This window comes from Pogona vitticeps, chromosome 4 (genome assembly GCF_051106095.1).
Source record: "Pogona vitticeps strain Pit_001003342236 chromosome 4, PviZW2.1, whole genome shotgun sequence".
Taxonomy (NCBI): domain Eukaryota; kingdom Metazoa; phylum Chordata; class Lepidosauria; order Squamata; family Agamidae; genus Pogona; species Pogona vitticeps.
The window spans coordinates 116,588,519-116,596,967 of NC_135786.1; the positions used below are offsets into that span (position 1 = coordinate 116,588,519).

At 42.9% G+C, this 8,449-nt stretch overlaps 1 protein-coding gene and 1 long non-coding RNA gene across 4 annotated transcripts in view; one reads left to right on the top strand and one right to left on the bottom strand.

Moving 5' to 3' along the window:
- LOC144588877 (uncharacterized) overlaps nt 1-8,350 on the bottom strand; it is a 325,738-nt gene extending 317,388 nt beyond the window's left edge. The window contains exon 1 of the long non-coding RNA XR_013544620.1: nt 7,833-8,350. This is a non-coding gene — a long non-coding RNA (uncharacterized LOC144588877). The remainder of the gene's footprint in view (nt 1-7,832) is intronic.
- The window catches only part of ABL2 (ABL proto-oncogene 2, non-receptor tyrosine kinase), a 139,381-nt gene that overhangs the window by 4,582 nt on the left and 126,350 nt on the right, over nt 1-8,449 (top strand). The gene's annotated exons all lie outside the window — the stretch shown is intronic.

Sequence of the window (8,449 nt, forward strand, 5' to 3'; positions counted from 1 at the left end):
GTAAATGTTCCCCTTGACAAATGTCCAGTTGTGTCTGACTCTAGGGGGCGGTGCTCATCCCTGTTTCCAAGCCGTAGGGCCAGCGTTTGTCTGTAGACAATTTCAATGGCCATGTGGCCAGTGCAATTAGACACGGAATGTTGTTACCTTCCCACTGAGGTGGTACCTATTCATCTACTAACATTTGTACATGTTAGGTTGGCAGGAGCTGGGACGAGCAACAGGAGCTCACTCCGCTGCATGGATTCGAACTGCTGATCTTTCAACCTTGCAGCCCAGAGGCTTTGCGGTTTACCCTGCAGCGCATCACATCTAAATTGGAGGAAGGGTTTAGGAATTACAGCTCTTTAATATGTAGCCCCTTCTTTTCAAGGGACCAAAAGTAACTGGACAGTTGACTCAAAAGTTGTTTCAAGGACAGGTGTGAGCTATTCCTTTGTTATTTCATTATCAATTAAGCAGGTAAAACATCTGGGGTTGATTCCAGGCGTGCCATTCACATTTGGAAGATGTTGCTGTGGACCTACAACATCTGTTCAGAGGAGCTCTCAATGCAAGTGAAATAAGCCATTTTAAAATTTTATTTATTCTATTTTTATTTATTGAGCTTATATGCCGCCCATTTAGACATAGTCTACTCTGGGCGGCTTACAAACACGTAATAAAAAAAATCAGAATAAGGTAACGGTTCCCGACATCAACTCAAAACAAAAGAGAGAAAGAGAATTACGTAGCGTCTGGAGGGAAGGCCTGTCTATATAACCAGGTCTTGAGTTGGTTTTTGAAAATGCCCAGTGAGGGGGCCAGACGAATCTCGGGAGGGGGAGCGTGTTCCAAAGTCTGGGAGCCACTGCCAAGAAGGCCCAGTGTCTTGTTTTTTCTTTCCGGGCCTCCCTCGGCGATAGGCTCCTCAGTCGCCCCTCCTGCTAGATCAGGTGATATGAGTAGATCTAGGTGGGAGGAGACGTTCTGCCAAGTATCGAGGTCCTAAACCATTTAGGGCTTTGTATGTCATCATTAGAACTTTGAAATCAACGTGGAATCAAATGGGCAGGCAATGCAATGCAGCCAGAGTGGGCGTAATATGTTGATATTTCTTCACCTCACTAAGAAGTCTGGCTGCTGCATTCTGCACCATTGTAGTTTCTGCATTAATCTCAAAGGCAGCCCCACGTAGAGCACATTACAGTGGTCTAATCTTGAGATTACAAGCAGTCATTGCCTGCAAAAGATTCTTGACAAAGTATTTAAAATAAACATTTAATTTATGATTGTGTTAATTCGTCCAATTACATTTGAATCCCTGAAATATGGGGACTGTGCATGAAAATGTTTGCAGTTCCAAAATGTTTCATACAATATTTTTGTTCAACCCTTTGAATAAAGATGAAAGTCAATTGCATCTCGGTTGTTTCATTTCAAATCCATTATAGTGACATACAAACCAGAATTATGAAAATTGTGTCAGTTTCGAATTATTTCTGGACCTAACTGTATGTAACAGCAGAGTCCAGGCAGTGCATTGGGCTAGTTTGCTTGCCAGTGGGCCACTTAGCCCCAGCTTTTCATCGTCCATAAGCCAAGATGGCCACTGATTGGCCACAGGTAAGCTCCCAGAAATGTTGGATGCCAGAATTTCTTGCCTCTGGTGTCATCTTCCTCCTTTTCTGGTCCTGTATAATTTTGCCAGCAGAACATTTGTCTCTGCCAGTGTTACATTAGCTCTCACTTTGTCTGTGCAAAATAGTTGCATCTACATGTCTTCGGGCCATACTTTTGTGAAGAAAAAATTATAATGTTTTAGCAGCCATGGTAGTGGTTAGAATGGCGTGTTCACCCCTTGCCAACAAAAGGGGGTCAGTGAATGTTTTTTTTTCCATGGGAGAATGGCTTCTTGCTGTTGGGCAGAAAGTATTGCAGTACTGTAGTTCAGAGAAGACAAGATTTTTACATATCATATTGGGACTGCGTTCTTAAGTCGAAGCACCATTTCCCATAGGAATGCATTGAAAACCGTTTAATCCGTATCTGCTGTTTTTCATTCTTAAGTCGAGGCGCTGTTCTTAAGTCGAAGCATTACAGTACTTCCCATAGGAACTAATGCAAAGCCGGTTAATTTGTATCTACCACTAGGGGGTGATTTTTCTTCTTCTTTTGACCTAAGGTGAACTTAGGTCAGAAAAAAAGGGCAGGAAAGGGGTTTTTCCTCTCTTTTTTGGTTCTTAAATCGAGGCTCCGTTCTCAAGTCGAAGCAACTTTTTGCAAACGGAGCCATTCTTGACTCGAATCGTTCGTATGTAGGGACGTTCTTAAGTCGAGGTACCATTGTGCTTTCAAACTAGGATGGATAACCTATGGCTCTCAGTTGCTACTAATGTGACCTTTGAAAGCCAGCAGGACTTCATCCACTTTTTCCTGCAACCCGTCTGTTCAGCTGAAGTGTGCATCTGTACACTGCATGTGCACATATGTGTTTGGACTTCCAGGGTGAGATTTTAGGCAGGATTGGTAGTGTATTCAGGTTTTCCATAGGCGTTCTAAGGATGGGTTGGTTTTGCAGAGTACTCTTTCCCCATAATTTATTTTATTTATTTAAAATATTTTTAACCTGCCTTTCTCCTTTAAAAGGACTCAAAGTACCTTCATCATCATAGGCATCCTTCAGTCTCGAGAGACTATGGTAACATGCTCTGAATTGAGGAGTGTCCTCTCCAGAGCATGAAGCCCGGATAAGGTAATATGGAGGATAGGCTGTTACCCAAGCAGCAGATCCCCCCTCTCCACATTGCTGAAATGGTCCAATGGAAAGGCAAGAGCCAATACAACTGGTTCCAGCAATGTCGCAGGAGTTGGCAGAACGACACATGCTGCCTTCGGGACTCCAGCTCCGGATTTTGCCTCGAGGTTAACTCCTGAAGCCTTTTCCATGAGTGGATGTAGCCACAAGGCAGTGGAGGTTTGAAATCAGAGTTTTCCTTCTCCTAGATGGGCTGCCTTCCATGGCTGACGAGCTCCACCTACCCGGCCTGCTCTTTAATAGTGCAAAAGTATGATCTGATCCTTAAAACTTTCTTGACTCCCCGGCTTATGCAAATCTCATTGCCTTTCCTATTTACCATATTAAGGCCAGATATAAAATTTGAGAACACGCTCCTGGGACACGCTCTTTTAATTCAGGAAGTCCCACCCCTAGGCCCCACCCCCAGGCCCTGTGCTCAGGAGACAAAAAGAAAGCCCAGGAAAAAAAAACTCAGCAAGGCATCCATGCAAACAGACCTGGCCTTCGCCCTCAGCCCAGCTTCCTAAGGCTGTTTAAGCAGGTGCATGGAATGCTTCACCTTTCCCATTGTTTTAGATTCTATGCACAGTCTTCAGTCCATAATCTAGGTTGGATGGTACTCCTCTCCAGTTTGGGGACCAAGTACGTAATTTGGGCATTCTTCTGGACCTGGCTCTTTCTTGGGAGTCCCAGGTTGCAGCCATGTCGAGATCAGCCTTTAACCAGCTTAGGCTAGTAGCCCAATTTTGCTACTACAAGGACTCCCTCAGGACTATGGTGCATGTCCTGGTCATCTCCTGGATTGACTACTGCAATGCCCTCTATGTGGGGCTCCCGTTTAACCTGATCCAGAAACTTCAGTGGGTCCAGAGTTTGGCAGCCAGAATAGTGGTTGGTGCAAGTAAATTTGAACACATCACTCTGGTTCTGGCTCACCTCCACCGGTTGCCCGTTGCATCTCGGATCAGATTCAAGGATCTGACACTCATATACAAAACCCTCCATGGTTTGGATCCATGTTACTTTTCGGAGCATCTCTTCTTAATGTCATCTACCCAACCCACAAGATCATCCTAGTCTAGGCTCCTCTGGGTGGCCACCACAATGGAGGTCCATAAATCCTCTACAAGATGTAGGGCCTTCTTTGCAGTGGTTCCAGCTTTATGGAACCAGCTTCTGGAGGAGCTCTACCTAGCCTCCTCTCTGTGGACTTTTAGGAAGCAATTAAGACAGTGCTTTTCAGGGAGGCCTTCCACACCAACCCCAGCTGACCACCTCCTCCCCCTTTTTCTTTCCCCATCTCTTCTCCCCTCCCCTCCTCTTCTCCATTCCCCTCTTTTCTTCCATTTGCTCTGGGTTTAGTTGGTGCCATGTGGGGTTTTTTTTAAGTTATTGGTATTGGTTTTAATATCTCTATTTTTATTTTTGTTTTCTATTTTACGAGTTGTAACCCACCCAAAATAGTGCTGTGACACTAATGAGAGCGGGATACAAATTGAATAAATAAATGCATGTTGTATCAGAGGGTATTAATCTCACAATAAATGAAAAACTTGAATCAGAGAAAATAGTTTGAAATGAATATTGGGTGAATATTAGAGGAAAAACTAATGACATGCCGGACTGACAACTTTCTCATCCAAAAGGTGAAGGAGGGAACTAGAGGGTCAGAGATACTGAACTTAATACTTACTAATAGGGAGGAAATATTTGAGGGAGTGGAAATTGTAGGAACTTTAGGAGAAAGCGACCATGTCATATTAGAATTCACCATCATGCAGGCAAGGGTAACTGTACCAAGTCAGACTAATGTTCTAGATTTTAAGAGAGCTGACTTTAACAAACTAAGAGATGTAATAGGAAGGATTCCATGGATGGAAATCCTAAAGGGAAAAACAGTTCAGGATCTTTGGGAAACCCTGAAAGGCAAGATAACAAAGGCCCAAACCAAAACAATACCACAGAGAAAGAAGATCAAGAGATGTCTGACAAAGACTGGTGTGGATGCACACAGAGCTCTCTGATTAGCTAAGGCAGTAGTTCTTAACCTTTGTTACTCAGATGTTTTTGAACTGCAACTCCCAGAAACCTCAGCCAGCAGAGCTGATGGTGAAGGCTTCTGGAAGTTGCAGTCCAAAAACATCTGAGTAACAAAGGTTAAGAACCAGTGAGCTAAGGGACAAAAAGGAGAAGTATAAAAAACTGAAAAAGGGCTCATAACTAGAACAGATTAACAGCAAATAGCTCGAATCTGCAAGGATGGAGTCAGAAAGACTAAGGCTCAGAATGAGCTAAGACTTGCAACAAATGCCAAAAATAACCAAAAAAGTTTCTTTTAACACATAAAGTAGCAAGAGGAAAGTCAAGGAAATTGTTGGTCCACTAGTGGTAGAAGATGACAATAAGGTGACAGGCAACAGGGAGAAAGTGGAACTGCTTGATGTTTTTTTTTTTTTTTTGCATCTGCATTTATGTAAAAGGAAAAATTGGTCCACCCTGTCAAAAGCAGCACTGTAGAGGCCAGGAGAGGGAAGCAGGTAAAATAGGTAAGGACAGGGTAAAAGAACACCTAGCTGCTTTGAATGAGTTCATGTCTCCTGGACTGGTTTACATTCCAGGGTACTAAAAGAGCTGGCAGATGTGATCTCAGAACCACTGAGTGAAATCTTTGAGAGGTCCTGGAGCATGGACTGGAAAAGAGCTGATGTGGTTCCAATTTTTTTTTTTTTTTAAAAAGGGGGGATTGATCCAGGAAACTATAGACCACTTAGCTTGACATCAAAACCTGGAAAAATCCTTTAAAAAATCAAGTAGCAGATTTGTGAGCACATAGAAAATAACAAGGTGATTACTAGAAACCAGCATGGGTTTGTTAAGAACAGGTCATGCGAAACAAATGTTGCTGCTTTCTTTGATAAAGTGACTAAATTACTGGACCAAGAAAACTTCCACTCTATACCATGCTGGTGAGGCCGCACTTGGAGTGATGTGTCCAGTTCTGGTCACTATAGTACAAAAAAGATGCTGAGTCCCTGGAAGGAGTGAAGAGAAGAGCAACAAAGATAATAAGGGGACTGGAGACTAAATCCTATGAAGAATGACTAAAAGAACTAGATACGTTTAGCTTAACAAAGACAAGACTGAGGGGAGACATGATAGCAGTCTTCTAATATCTAAAGAGTTGCTACAGGGAAGAGGACATCGATTTATTCTCCTTTGCACCTGAGGATAGGACAAGAACCAATGGGTGGAAACTTGTCAGAGGGAGATCCAACCTGGAAATGAGGAATTTCCTGATGGTGAGAACCATCAAGCAGTGGAACAGCTTGCCTCCTGATACTGTGGTTGCCCTATCGCTGGAGGTTTTCAGGAAAAGATTGGACAGCCATCTGTCCAGGATGGTATGAGGTCTCCTGCCTTGGGCAGGGGGTTGGACTAGAATATATCCGAGGTCCGTTCCAATCCTATGGCATTATGATTCTATGAAATTTAGGATTGATAGGCAACATTTTTTCTAGATACATAATAGAGAAAATGGAGTTGTCCAATAGTAGGCTTATACAGCTTTCTGCTCTTGAGATATTTGGGACTGCCACTTCTAAGGTAAATTGGAAATCCCATTTGTATATTTTTTTTTCTGGCCCTCTCCAGCTTCTCACAGGTTTCCTCCTTTATGAGTACTCACAAGAAACAACGGCCTTAGTAGCCAAGTTTCTTGCAAAGGTTCTTTTCTCTCAGGTCTCTAAAAATTAACCAGACTATCCCAAGTATCCCCTGTCATGTTTCTTGTTACATATTTAGCCGTGCAGCTATTATGCTTATTTCTATTTATTATTTTTTATTAACTTTTTTTATTTACGTGCTTTTAATTTTCCTATGCCAATAAAGGTTATTGAATTGAATTGAATTGTATATGTACGTCTTTGAATGTAACATGTCTAGTGGTCTGCTAGACTTCATAAAAAGAGCCTCCTATAGAAAAAGCCATTCCATGCCTTCTTGAGACTCCCATGAACTTTTGAACCTCTTCCCGGAACCACTGGGACCAGTTTCCTCTTTCTTGAAAAGCCAATGTAAGAGAGACATGGAGGAGAAAGCTGCTCTTTAAACGACTCTTTCAGGTTGCAGATTCCAACAATCTTCTTGAGGGAATTCCTGGTGATTTCTGGGAGTTGTGGTCAAAAGAAATGAAAATCTCATACCTAATTATGGCTATGCTGCAGGGGTCAGGGAACTTTTTTACCTTTTACCCCACAAAAAAATTATGTAAGCCGACATTACCCCCTTGATTCGAAAGGAAGGAAATCATACATTATTTGAATTAAAAATATTATTGAATCTACAGAGGCTGTGTACCGAGCTAGCAGGATGCACCAAATTTGATAAAGATGTGCACTATTTTTGCTGGAACACATTGCACTCCAGCCATGGTGTGGTATAGGGAGTAGCTTAGCAATTTGCATTAAATTTTTGCTAGCTCGCAGAGGTGGCTGCCAGAGTGGTTCTAGCAATGACATGCTTGCTAGAGACAGGCAACGCAGAATTGGGGGGGGGGTTTCCCTACCACTTTAATCATTCTATGTGTGGTGTGCAAAAAGGAACAAATCAGGCTAAAGGTCATGTCACCCACCCTGGTGCCACAGCCCAATATCAAAGGACCAGTGTGCTTTTTTTATCATCATTAATGGAAAACTCAGCAGTGGCCAGAGGATTAGAAAAGATCAGTCTACATATCAATCCCAAAGAAGGGAAGTGCCAAAGAATGCTCCAACTACCATACAATTGCACTCATTTCACATGCTAGCAAGGTTATGCTCAAAATCCTACAAGGCAGGCTTCAGCAGTACGTGGACCAAGAACTCCCAGAAGTACAAGCTGGATTTCGAAGGGGCAGAGGAACTAGAGACCAAATTGCTAACATGTGCTGATTATGGAGAAAGCCAGAGAGTTCCAGAAAAACATCTACTTCTGCTTCATTGACTACACAAAAGCCTTTGACTGTGTGGACCACAGCAAACTCTGGCAAGTTCTTAAAGAAATGGGAGTGCCTGACTGTTACATACAGCACTGATGTTACCTGTCTGTCATGGGTTTGGAGGGAAAGTTCCATCCTATGGGGAGTGGAAGGCGGGACATCAGGAGGAGGGGCTGTACTGTATATATAGGTGGAGCGTGTGTGGTGAAGTTCAGAAGACGCTGGGAGTGACGAAGCAGCAGCTGGGAAGAAGAAGCTGGTGTGGGAGTCTGTGTGTCAGACAGGGTACTACTGTGTGTCAGAGTACCAACCTGATAGGTTCAGGTGTCTGTTGGTTAGCCAGAACTGATAGGTTCAGGGTCTGTGCTTCAAGTAGAGTGTTCTGTGTGAACCAAACTGTGTGTCTGTATGAATGAGAATAAGCCACGTTACTATATCTTATTCACCTGATCATTTTATTTTCCTGTGTGTTGTTTTAAATAAACCTTATTCTTTTATTTGTTGAAAATCCATCCCTGGTCTGTGTGACTTCTTATAGGGAATGGTTGGTGGCAGCTTAGTTAACGTGTGGCAGATCCCAGTAGGTCTGGGTTTGTCACACCTTATCTATCTCCTGAGAAATCTATACATGAGAAAGGAAGCAACAGTTAGAACTGGATATGGAACAACGGATTGGTTCAAAATTGGGAAAGGAG